General features: G+C 51.1%; 1 protein-coding gene across 3 annotated transcripts in view; it reads right to left on the bottom strand.

The window, feature by feature from the left end:
• The window catches only part of TRAM2 (translocation associated membrane protein 2), a 69,649-nt gene that overhangs the window by 41,262 nt on the left and 15,465 nt on the right, over nt 1–12,922 (bottom strand). Inside the window, exon 1 of one of the 3 annotated variants that reach the window (XM_070456311.1) lies at nt 12,235–12,318. The exons of the other annotated variants lie outside the window; for them this stretch is intronic. The gene's annotated coding sequence lies outside the window, so the exon portion shown is untranslated. Of the gene's footprint in view, nt 1–12,234; nt 12,319–12,922 lie in introns of those variants that run through there. 3 annotated transcript variants of the gene reach the window in all.

Genomic DNA, 12,922 nt, shown 5'->3' with positions numbered 1-12,922 from the left:
AAGGTCACCCATCCAGGGGCTGAACCGCAGTCCATGCAGCCGACCTAGAACCTCTGGGGAGGGATGCTCACGCCCTGCTCCTCAGGAGCACAAGTGAGCCAAGTGACCTGTCTCCATCTTGTGCCCCAGCCTGCTCTCCGAAGCCACATGATCTCCACTCAGAATTTCCCAAAATTGCTCTTGCATCTTCGTGCCCAGGTGGTGCACAGAAAAAATTCAGTCAGTCAGAAAAAACATTTAAAACTCACAGATACAAACTAGTGGTTACCAGAAGGTGGGGGGAGGGGCAATATAGGAGTAGGGGATTAAGAGATACAGTTATGTATAAAATAAGCTACAGGTATATAGTGTACAACATGGGGGATATAGCCAATATTTTATAACTATAACCTTTAAAATTGTGAATAAGTATATTGTACACCTGTAAGTTATATGATATTTGTACATCAACTATACTTCAGTTTTTAAAAACTACAAGAAAAAGTAAATAAGTCATGCTCAACTGGTGAGTGTTTTTAATAAGAGTCTTTAAGCCTTTCTCTCCTGGAGTGTTGGCTTCATTGAGTCCAGCTGGTCACCTGCATATACCTTAATATGGCTGGGACTCAGTGAAGGAGGTTCAAAGCCCCTCTGCCACTCAATAAAAGGCAGATACAGCTGAGACAAAGGTGCTTTTCACACCTACTTTCTGAAAGTTTCCATCTGGATGAACAGGGGCTGGCAGGGAGGGCCAAGTGCCTGCAGTCAGGGGCAGGTTGCTGATGGTACCGTCCATGTGGCTTTTAGCAACACCCGGAGATTCAATTTTCTCACCTGAAAAACTGCCTTGATGTAAGAACAAGGCAAAGCTACTCAAACACACACAACAGATTCTCTACAAGCCTGTGTTCATTGTGCTGAAAAGACTCTGTTAACAGTCATGATCATAGTCCTATATTGAATGAAAAAAATGACACTGTATATTTATGAGAAAAACCCATCATCAGAACAGCCATGATACAATGATAGCAGGGGCTTTAGGACATTCATTGATTCCAAGGTCTAAATTTTATATTGGGATCAAGAGGAATTTAGGAAGGGCCACTTAAACAGTTTCTAAAATTTTGAAGTTGAGCTTTTAATTTTTTTTTGGCGACGCTGAGCGGCTTGCAGGATCTTACTTCTCTGACCAGTGTATGAACCCCGGCCCTTGGCAGTGAAAGAACTGAGTTCTAACCACAGGACAGCAAGGGAATTCCCAAGATGAGCTATTCAAAAAAAAGAAAGAAAAAAAGATACATATGAAAACTGGATTTGAAGTTAACCCAGTACTAAAACACAGAAGGTGGTCTAAGGTCAGCTCTTTCCACTTTCTTTACAGCCACAACTGACTGATAACCTTAAGACTGCATGTTTATGCAACCCATGCTTGTACAGAAGGAACTCGACCCACTATGTGCCTTACAGACAGCCTTAGATAGAATACCTACAGCCCTTGTATTTCTTCTCTGGAGGCCTTAATATATACACACTCTCATCTGCTCCCTCCCAAAAAGAGCCCTGAGCCAATATTTTAAATACTCTTAGTTGATTACATACTTCACCTCCCCTTCATCCCCAGCAGCTCTCCCCTTATCTGGGTGGGTCAGCATACTCAGAAACCATTCCTCACAGAAGCTAAAAACTATATAAAAATGAAGAGCCTTGTTGTTGTTGTTGAGTCACTCAGCTGTGTCCAACTCTTCTGGGACCCAGTGGACTGTGGCCCGCCAGGTTCCTCTGTCCATGGGATTCTCCAGGCAAGAATACAGGAGTGGATTGCCATTTCCTTCTCCAGGGGATCTTTCCAACCAAGGATCTGACCCTGAGTCTCCTGCATTGGCAGGAGGATTCTTTACCTCTGAGCCGCCCAGGATGCTCAAAGAAGCACTTAGTCATTCAGAATTTAAAAATAACAAAACAAGGAAGTGTGTACACAGAATACCTTTCTAGCATGTCAATGTTCTTAAAATGCGCTTCTCTTGCAGGACATGGCAGAGTTCAGATTCTCTGTGGATATTCCCAGAACACATACATGGGTGAGAACAAACTTTTTATGAGCAAAAGCTACCTGTTCAGATGCAGTATCATCTTTAAAATAAAAATCAACACAGAAAAAACAAAGGGTTGTGGAGTGTAGAATTTTAGGCTCCAAGTGATTTTGGGGGGAGGGTTCAGATTAAGTAACATCTTAGACTTGATTGCAGAAAAGGAACTGTGGCACCAATATATCACAGCGTCCACTGAGCCGCAGTTTCTAGAGAAGCTTTAGCTCCATCAGGTGAGAGACAGGAAGGCGGCAATTCTGAAGGCACACTTGTCTGCGGAAGCCAGGCCCTACTCACTGGCCATCATCACCAGTGGCTGCCAGGGAGAATCAGCCCCAAGGAGCTCGTGGCATTTCCTCCCGTTTGGAGGAAGTGGAAGGATTATTCGGGGGGTGGGACGACCGACCAATCGGGGCCCAGGTGGATCTGCCTTCATTTAGCTTGTTTACAATGAAGGAAGGAAAGAGCGGGGTAGACTATGGTCCACGGCCACCCCTTTAAATGATTTTCCACCGTCTGGAAAGTTTCCTACTTAAAACGTCAGCCAGGCGTGGGGAGAGCCAGGCGTGGAGAGCAGAGCTTGCTAGAGAAGGGAACTGGGGAGAGCAACGAAGCGTCTCGGGGCCGTAGACCACGCCTGATTCCCGTGGGAACCCTCGGATTCCTCTCGGGCTCCAGTCGGGCCCATGAAGAGAGGCCCTGACTCAGGCTGTCCACCTCCGCCCACACGCGAACTGAGCGAACCAGGGCAAAAAGGCAAATAAGTGAGCTCTTACAAATCAGCTGTTCCTCTGCAATTGAGGGTGTGCGTTGTCTGTCGTCCTGGTCTCGGCACACCCCTCTCCTACCCACTGAGGGGTGATGGGCGGGTCCCAGCGGGTCCCCTGTGGTGCCACCTAACTGCAGGCAGAGCCCTACCTTGCACACTCGAGGAAACTGAGGCCGGCCCGAAGCTCCACTCTGCGCATCGCACCTCTGAACCGCCGCTCCGTGCCATGCTCATTGCGCATGCGTTATAGCCCGCTCTGGGCGGCCCCCAGACTACCCAGCACGAGTCTACACGAAGACCTGCCGAAGACCCCCCGCAGGAGGGCACCTGAGAGGACTGCATGGATGACGACTTGGTTCAGGTGAATTAAATCAAGGCCATCGAGGTGAATGAAAAACACCAGGCATTCAAACATCCCTTGTGTATTTGCAAATAATATTCACAGGGGGATGTTCCAAATCGACTTCAAAGTGGAGAAGGAAAATAACATGAAAGGCAAGAGTTCCCAGAAAAATGTGCTACAGACAGACAGAATACACAATTCTAACCCCCAAGGCACCACTTGAGGTAGACACTACCCACACGCTGCCACAAGAGTCCCTCCGTACCCCTAAACCAAATAAACAGCCCAGGCAAACACTAATATCTAGGTTATGTGCTATATTCCAAGATTCTCTCTCTCTCTCTCACACACACACACACACAGCCAGATTTAGTGCAAAATCTCACTTTAGTAATTAAAAGCGGTATTTTAAATGAGATCTAAAAATGTGTGGTGCTTTTTCTCTTCCAGGGAGGCCAGCTTCCATCACGGCCTCTCAGCACCCCCAGGAGGCTGCCTGTGACCTCACACAGGTGAAGGCGGCCCGGTAAGAAAACTACACCTCAGAGGGAGAGGTTGGACGGAGGCTGAACTCACGGCGGGTCCTCAAGAGGCAGACAGGAGGCGGCAGGCGCCCTCATCCAACACCCAGTGTGCAAACCCCCAACAACCTGCTGGTGAATCCAGGCCTTGGAGCAAGAGCCAGGGGCAAAACCGGGCAACTCTTATTTCAGAGGGACACAAGAAGGAACAGGAACTGCTGGGGACACCAGTGACCTTAAGTTTTGTATGAGAAGCATGGATGATCACCTGGAACAATCAGCCACACAACAAAGGTGGAGATGAGGATGCAAACAGACAGGCACACACAAACGTTGGTGGGGTGGAGGTCACCTCCCTGCCAAGGCCTCGAGGGGTGACAATGCTTCTGCCACTGCTCTGCCCCCTCTAAAGCAGGAGCCCAGGCCATGGCCGGCAGGGGGCAGGTCAAAGAGCTAGCCTGAGTGTGGTCTCACCCTCTTCCCGGATTGCACTGGCAAAGACTAGGATCGGCCTTCCTGAAAACACCACAGGCCCACTTCACAGTCCTCTGTGACTCTTTAGTGCCTACAAAGGAATCAGGCCCCCTCCTGGATCCCAGGACACCCCAGGTACTCCACCTCACCTCTCTAAGCTTTGCCCCCTCAACTCCCAGACGCAAGAATACCTCCACCACACACCCCCACCCCAAACACCGTCCCAGGCTGGGAAAGGCACTGCCCAAACCTGGAGCCCAGCCAGATAAACCAGCCTGGAAAAGCTCACAACACAACCCTGTCATTATCAGAGGGTACATGCAGCAGTTCATGAGACCAGAGAGGGGGCTCTGCCTGCCCTGAAGAACTGAAGGGATGGACGGGCCAAAGTCAGTCAGGAAGCGGGTTGCACACACTCAGAGACACCAGAGAAATATGACTCCGGGGGAATGAATGGTCTGTGTGTGGAAAGTGATGAAGCTGGAAGGCTGGCAAGAACCAGGTCCCATGAAGGACCCTCTATGGTGGATATAAAAACTGGACTTTATGCTCCCTGTGGGAGGCTTTAAGCAGGGGAGAACACAATGAGGTTTCCACTGCAGAGGGCGTACCTGCTCATGGGGCAGAGGAGGGCCTGGGAGGAAGGAAGCCAGTTTGGAAGGAAGGATAACGCAGACTTGGATGAAGGTGATGGCCACAGACACAGGCAGCGTGGGTCGTTTTCAGAAGACTCGGTGGCACAGTGAATTCAGATGGAGTATCCAAGAGCAATATTCCCATCTGGTTCAGGAAATGGACGGCGAAACATATAACTTCAGTAAGATGTGCTTGGTGTTAGAATGGTAATGCGAAATGCTGCACGGGTGATGGGATCATCAACTGAGACAGAAGACAGCTGTGGTCCAGGGCTGGGAGGGGAAGGGAAAGGGAGCGGGCTGAGAGGACCCACAAGAGAGGCAGAAGGAACAGCAGCCAGGGGAGAGGGCATCAGGAGGAGTCTGGGCTCCGGGGAGGACCAGCCAGCCTGGGATGGAGATTCTTGCTGCAGGGGGACGTGGTCTTAACTTTTTTCCTTCTGATGGATCCAGAGCAGCTGGAACAGTGCTCAGTACACTCTGGGACCCCAATAAATATTTGCTAAATGAATGAGTGCATGAAGAGTCTATCCAATTTGGGGACGGGAAGGTCATAAAGTCATTATTTGCTGAGTAAAATGTTGCAGAAAAGGAGGTGGCAGAGGCTGGCGCGTGGGATGAGCGTGAAAGAGAGAGAGAAGGGGAGATGGGTCTGGACCGCTTGTTCCGGTGGCCAGGAGGTCAGGGAGGGATAGAAGGGTTCTCAAACCTCCGTGTAGTGAGGAGAAGCGACTGGATACGCAGAAAACGGGGGAGCTGGAAGGAATATATCTACTCAAGGGGGCTCTCTTGAGGAAATGAGATCCAGGACCACAGAAGAGGGGTGGCTGAGGGAGCACCGGCCCTGGGCAGCTCCACAAGATTGCTGCTGCCTCTGAAGTTCTGACACTTGTTCAGATCCGAAAAGATGCGCATTCAGTATGCCTTGACCTGATGTAATTCAAGGGGGAAGTCAAAAGGACTGGGGAGGATGTGGTGGGGGAGCAAAACCAAAATTGTAACACCACCTCCACACCATCACACTCAACAGGGCTGGGAAACGTTTCGGCCTGCCAGTCGCTTCCTCTGGCCCAGCACTGCACTGCCACGCCAAGGCCATCAGTCCACCTTCAGTCGTGGCCCGAGAAGGAGAGGCAGGGCCGCCTGGATGGACTCACAGGAGGACAGCTGTTCTGCCAGTTACGGGGAAATTGTTAGGGTGCTGGCCAGAGGACCACCACGAGGCCTCCGACTTCCCATCATTCCATCAGCCTTCACTGTCTCTGGTCGGAGTGATGGAGCTCGGAATCAGAACCCTCAGATATGCAGATAAGGCCTGGCTGAGGCCGGCGTCCCCGTTCTCCATCAGAGCCACAGGCAGGATTCTGGGGCCTTCTCCTGGATCTTATAGTGGCCACGCCGGGTTTTCTAACAGCTGGGTCAAGGAAAGCAAGAGAAGTGCGTGTGTGTGTGTGTGCATGCATATAAAACAGGCTGGTAAGAAAGATACTCTCACTCCCCAGAAACATACCTCTGCTTAGAACTGAAAAATCTGAAAAGTTAAAGAACATGTAAAACTTAAAATATAAAATCAACCTGTCAATTACAAAATATTTACTGAGTGCAAGCTCTGTGCAAGGCATGATGCTACTGGAGACAGAAAAATGTCTAAGATCCACTTCCTTCCCTCAAAGGCTCAGAGACCAAAACCAGAAGCTATAGGCTGTCAATCCCGTGCAACTCCTTAATTTCAGAAGTGGTAAAACTACAGCCCTTTACTGAACATTTACTGCCGGCTGGGCCAGGTTGAGGCGTTTTATGTGATTATCTCACGTAACCCTCAACAAGCCTGTAAGGCACAACAAAGGATGTGTGAGATCTCATTAAGTGCTGGGCCCTGTGGTAAAGAGCAAACAGGATCACCCCATTTAACCTTCTGTTGTAGCACTGCCTCTACTCCTCTTACTTACATGCTCCTACCATGTGCCAGGAATCGCTGTAAACACTTACCAGAAACTATCTCATCTAATCCGCCCACAAGCCCTATTATACAGAACAAGTGAGGCTCAAAAAGTTTAGGAAGCTTGCCCAGAGGCACACGACTAATAAGCCCCAGAAGTGGGACTGGAACCCCAGATCCATCAGACTGTGACGTGTGGACTCTTAGCCACATGCACCCCTGAACAATGAGCCCGAAAACTAACGATGGAGACTCTGTCGCGCGAAGAGTTATTTGTGAGACAACAAGAAAAGATGCCGTGAATCAGGCCATGATGAGACAAAGGACAAGCAGGGACCCTTCTACTATCCAGGGCAGAGACTGTGGCTTTATTCATCTTTGCACCCTGAGGGTCCTTAGGACAAAGGAGCGACTCTGTAAATATCAGCAAGTGCTCTGGGCTTGGAGCCTATGGATCTCCTTGGGGAAGACTCCTGGGAGGGGGTGAGCTCAGCCAGAAAGATGTACAGATTGTGGATAAGTAGAGGGGAGGGGCGGGGGTGAGAAGAGACACAACTGTGCTGAGACAGTGCGGGAGGACCCAGATGGAACCAGCCAGCTTAGCGCATCAGGGAGGCTTTGGTTGCAGTGGGGGCGGGGGGGGGGGTGGGGGGGGTGGGGGGGGGGCGTGGATCTACCGTGTGGGCTGGCTTGGGGGGATCTACAGTGTGGGGCGGCTTTGGGGGGCATCTACTGTGTGGGTTGATTCAGATCAACTGAATCCCATGTGTTTCAAACAAGCTAGTCTAAAACAGGAAAAGGAAGGGAAATCTGGCCCTCAGACCCCTTAAAGTTTGCATTCATTCATTCAGGCATTCATTCATTCATTCTGGCATTCATTCATTCATTCTAAAAGCAACCTGGCTCCAAAGTCGACTTTTTGCCTACTTAAGTCATACATGGGATGCTGTCCATTACCGCATCATGGGCATTTCAACATCTTGCTTCCCCAAAGAGCTAAGCACAGATGAAAAAATAATTGCCTCCCTCAATTCGGGAGGCAGTGCTGTCACATAAAAATCCAAACTCTAACTTCCAGACACACAACTTGACAGACCATCCCAGATTTCAGCTTGCCAATTAAATTTTATCAGTTACATAACGGCCTAGTGAGTCTGAGCTTCTCCACGTGAAACCATCAGGGAAGTAATTTCCTGTTGGATACCGATATTCCAAGACCAGTGGTAACTGGACACGTGATAAGAATCCTATGTACCTTCCACTGGAACCTCTTCTTGGTCCCAGAAGGCCAAGGGTGCAGAGCACTGGCAGAGAAGGAAATAGGTTGAAGTGGTACCTGAGTATTGTCTGAACTGGTTCAGGAGCCAGGGCAATCCTGGTCTCCCCAGAGATCAATCAGGGTAGTCAGTAGATTACAGTAAATGTGTTCCAGGATTTGAATTATTGCAATCAGGAAACATCTGCCCCAAAAGGTTGTCATCAGAGTTTGCAGTATTTCAGGAGTACCGGTGTCCCTTTGCCCGCCTTTCCAACTGCCTGCGGGCGTAGAGGAGGCAGGATTCAAACAGGAGATAGAAGAGAATGTGCAAGTGCTACTGGGCTGGCTGAGTCTCCATCCTGCCCTGAGGCCCAGAGCAGAGGGCGTGATGACCTTTACTGAGTGCATCAATGGGCTTCTTGGAGCCCTGGCTTCATCTGAACCCACAGGAGCTAAGAGAACTCAGGAGGTACCACTGCCTGGCGCCCTCCCCCTGGGTGACGTGGCAGTGACTCGATCACATCCCAAAGGTCCAGCCCCCTTCTTCAGCCACCACCTCCCCCTCTTCCTCCCTCTCTCCCTCAGAGCACACGTTCGGCACCCACTCCATCCTCCGTCTCTTCAGATTTGGGGCCACCTTCCAAGATCGAAAGCCCTGGGGGGGTTTACCATCTCTTGTCCATTTCCCCTCATCCTGTCTGTCCCCACCCGGGTTAACAGCACCTTCAATCACCTCATCTGTTTCCACCGGGACCCTGATTGAAACTGTTATGCTCTTCAAATAAAAGGCTTAATACTAACACCACATGACAATTATTAACCTCATCAAAACAACTGCTGGCAACAGGGCACATCACATCAGCCGAATCCTCTCCCACCCATGTGTGCTGGGAGCATTAACCAGGAAACTATCAGGAGGCGGACAGACGGCCACTCCAAGTTCCCGATGACCAGTGGTGCTGACAACCAGCAGAAACCACTTCCCTGGTGCAAGATGCCTTAGGACTGGCTTTTCACACACTCTCATCAACATAAGCCCCCGACTGGACCAGCAACCACCTGCCTGCGTGTTCAGGGGCCTTTTCCGAGGACAAAACTGCCCTCAGGCTGCAGGAGGGAACCCAGGCTTGGCTTCAGGAATATTTGATCACAGAGCTTCCAGCCCTGATTTTGGAAAGTCACATCCACTCTGGAGACTGACTTTATACTGACAAATAACAGCTTTGAAATAATAATCTCATCTGCTCCAGCGGGCAAGTGAAAGGCTCTCGGCCTGTTTAGGCTCCAAGTGGGTGTAAAGGGTGAGCCAGGGAGACCCCAGCCCAGCGCCTCCTCAGACATGGGGGGATTTTTTTCCCTTTTCCTTTTCAGGGCCAGAGCAGGCCTGGGTGGGGGGGAGAGCCTGCAGACAAACCGGGCCTCAGCTCTGGGACGTCCTTCCACCTTTTCCTCCAGCTGAGCAGCCTGGGGGCAAGCTGTCTGCCAAGCTTCCCCGTGTAAACACTCCGGCACCAGCTGGGGTTTGGAATCCGCTGAGTCTCTGCCAGCTGGCAACCTGGAGATGGGCCGGATTAAAGGAATGCATAATGAGTGGGGGGGGGGGGGGGAGACAGGGGCTGTATTTACCCAGAGGGGGTCTGCAGGGGTCTCTAAGGCGCTGACTAAAGGCGGCTCTGGAAGGGGAAAAATCCGAAGGGAAGAGGAGAGGGGCTGCATGGTGCCCAAGTGTCCTGCCGCGCCCCACCCAATGGCCTGGAGCTGTTATGCTCATTTATTTTTTCCCTTTCACAAACTGGCTTCTTTGTCCCCATCTCGGTCCCCCCACCCGCTGCCACATCTTCTGTGCAAGTTACACGCGGCCCTTTGAAAGTTCTGCAGCTGGCTGCTCCAGGAGGCTCGACATGACCAGCCAGTACAACACTCAATCATCTGCGATCCCGACTTGGGACCATTAACACGGAAACCCAAGCCACGTGCTGACAAGCAGGCCCCGGGCCACGCCGGGCCCCAGCCTCAAATAAGGAGACTTCAGGCTCCCCCAGGTGAAGTCCGGAAGAAGGCAAGGATTCAGAGGAGATGGACGGCTGGGCGGGACCACAAGACCCTCACATCCTTCCGCCGCCTGGCAGAGGATGCAGGGGACAAGAAGTGACCCAAGTCCAAAGGCCCGGTGGGCACTGGGGGGACACACCTGATAGGAAGCCACCTGCAGCCCTCCTGTGTGCACACGTGCTCAGTCGTGCCCGATTCTTTGCGAACCCACAGACTCTAGACCACAGGCTCCTCTGGCCATGGGATTCTCCAGGCAAGAACACTGGAGTAGGTTGTAGTGCCCTCCTCCAGGGGATCTTCCCGACCCAGGGGATCTTCCTGACCCAGGAGATCTTCCTGACCCAGGGAAGCAGCCCTCGTGAAGCATCTGTAAATATCTAACCCTGACGTGATATTTATCGCTAAGCAGAGGAAGCAGGCAGCCCCACAGAACACAAGGGAAACAGCAACGGGAGGAGGCAGAGGACTGTTAGGCGCTCAGCCACAAAGCAGCTGTGGAGTCGGGCTACAAGCCACCGCTTGCAAGGCCTGGGGAGTCGCCTCTTCCAAAGGGTTTTTCCCTGCAGTCCCTTTGCTCCCTCGGATTCCTCCACACACAGATGCTTCCAGGACAGAGACTCACCCCCAGGTTCAGGGTTCAAGGCTCGGCCTGTGTTGGTCCTTTAGAAATCCTGCTCCAGGGGCCGCCTTGAAGCCACTGACACTCAAATCTACTTTTCCTACTCAGATCTTTCTCCTGGGAGACGTTCCTGCATCTGTACCTAAACAGCACGCCACTGACCCCATTCGGCATGCCAAAACTCACACTATGCATCTTTATTTCAAAAGCTGGTACCCAAGAGACATGCTCATATCTGCCCATGTCCCAGGCTGCAGTCAAGGACTACCACGGGCCCTTACAGTCACCTGTTGGCTTCATTATGTAATTAAATCCATTATTTCCACTGACACCCTCATCTCTCACCAGCCTACAGAAGAGGGTTCTAACTGGAGTCTCTGCCTCAGGACTCAGTCTTCCTCTCCTCTGGCCATCCTAGATAGAACAGCCACGCTCTTCCAAGCTCCCCACTGCTTATAGGATAACGTCTAACCCTTCCATCTGACATTCCTGAACCTCCCTCTGTCTCCGCCCTTGATTCCCACAATTCCCCAAACTCAGTACAACAGCCCTGGATGCCCTGGAGAATATTCTAGAATATCACTCCATGAAATACTCTCCAAGGCCAACAAATGTTTGGGGTGCAGGTATACAAGACTCATTATGCTCTAGTAAAGGCTCTGATAAGTCCTGCAGCAAAGAAACCTGTTTAGCCTATCATTTCCCCAGCCTACTCAGCCTAGAAACCTCCACCGCATTTCATCTATTAACTGCTTTCTTCAGTTCTCTGCATGACTTCTCTTGCCTGGAAGATCAGCCCTCCGTTCTGCCTTCCATTTGTGTCTCTGCCTCGATTTCCCTTTGAGAGCCAGCTCTGGCCTCCCCTTCCCCGGACTCCCCCTCCTGCTGTCCATGCCCACACTGCTTCCTTCCCTCACCCCGAAGCCCATGCTGCCTACAGGCCTTCCTGAGATGCAGGGGAGCACGACAGTGAAGAGCCTGGATTCTGAACTCAGAAGGATAGCGTAAAATCCCAGTCCTGCCTTCAGCAGCTCTGATGGAGCTGCTAGAGTGCTCTGTGTATGGACAGACAACAGGACGTACTGAAGAGAGCTGCTGAAAGGGTCAGCGCAATCAGAAGGGCCGATCCAGCACACGGCTGGGCACATCACACACTCAGTAAGTCATCATCAGCCATTTCTCTTCCAATTTGTTACTGCTGCTTTGCCATTTATCATTTCCTGTGTATCTTTTCGATGGGAAACCACAGAAAACCCCAAGGCTGTCCCTTCTCCCACCCTTCCCTCTGCACAATCAGGTTTAACAAATAATGTGTTGATGCAGTGGCTCAGTGGTAAAGAATCCGCCTGCCAAGGCAGGAGACACGGGAGACTCAGGCTCAAGCCCTGGGTTGGGAAAATCCCCTGGTGGAGGAAAGGGCCATAGTATATTTGCCTGGAAATCCCATGGACAGAGGAGCTTGGTGGGCTACAGTCCATCGGGTCACAAAGAGTTGGACACGATTAAGCGACAGAGCATGCACAAAAACCACCATCACAAACAGCAGGGGGGTACACACCTGGGCAGGGAAGTGGAGTCAGCAGCCACAGGCTATTAGCATTGAACAAGATGCTGCGGGTCCAAAGATTCTTCAAGCAGTCAAGATCCATACCTTCACTGAACCGCTCCCCCAGACAGTACCAGGCAGCCCTGTCCCCACCACCTGTTCACCCACTACAGCCCTGGAAGGGTGGGGAGGTGCTTGGGAAACCAAGGCAGGTGGGTCTCACCCCACGGTGGCCGATGGCCTGTTTCTACAGCCCCACACTGGGCCACGATGACGTGCGGTGTTAGGATTTAACTTGAAATTTTCAATTGCTGTTTTTAAAAGCTTAAATTTTCACCACAGGCTCTTTCATTCATGTGACTTGCTCGGTTAATAACTGAAACTGAGAAGTTTCATTTCCACTTCTGGTCCACCCTGACTTGCGTTTTTCCCGATGTGTCTGTAGTTGCTTCTCTGAATGGCTTGAAACACCCCCATTTCACCCTCCGAACCTCTCTTCGAAAGGCTTCAGAGAGATTTCCCTGGTGGTCCAGTGGCTAAGACCCTACACTCCCAATGCTGGGGACTCAGGTTCAATCCCTGATAGGGGAACTAGATCCCACATGCTGCAACTAAAGAGCTGGAGTAGCCAATAAATATTTTCTTTAAAATAGAAAAGGCTTTAGAAAAGCAAACTCTAATTTACAGCAGATGGGAATGA

The sequence above is a fragment of the Odocoileus virginianus genome, chromosome 27 (genome assembly GCF_023699985.2).
Source record: "Odocoileus virginianus isolate 20LAN1187 ecotype Illinois chromosome 27, Ovbor_1.2, whole genome shotgun sequence".
Classification (NCBI taxonomy): domain Eukaryota; kingdom Metazoa; phylum Chordata; class Mammalia; order Artiodactyla; family Cervidae; genus Odocoileus; species Odocoileus virginianus.
The sequence above is the reverse complement of the archived record's forward strand: the minus strand, read 5'-3'. Positions and strand labels throughout refer to the sequence as shown.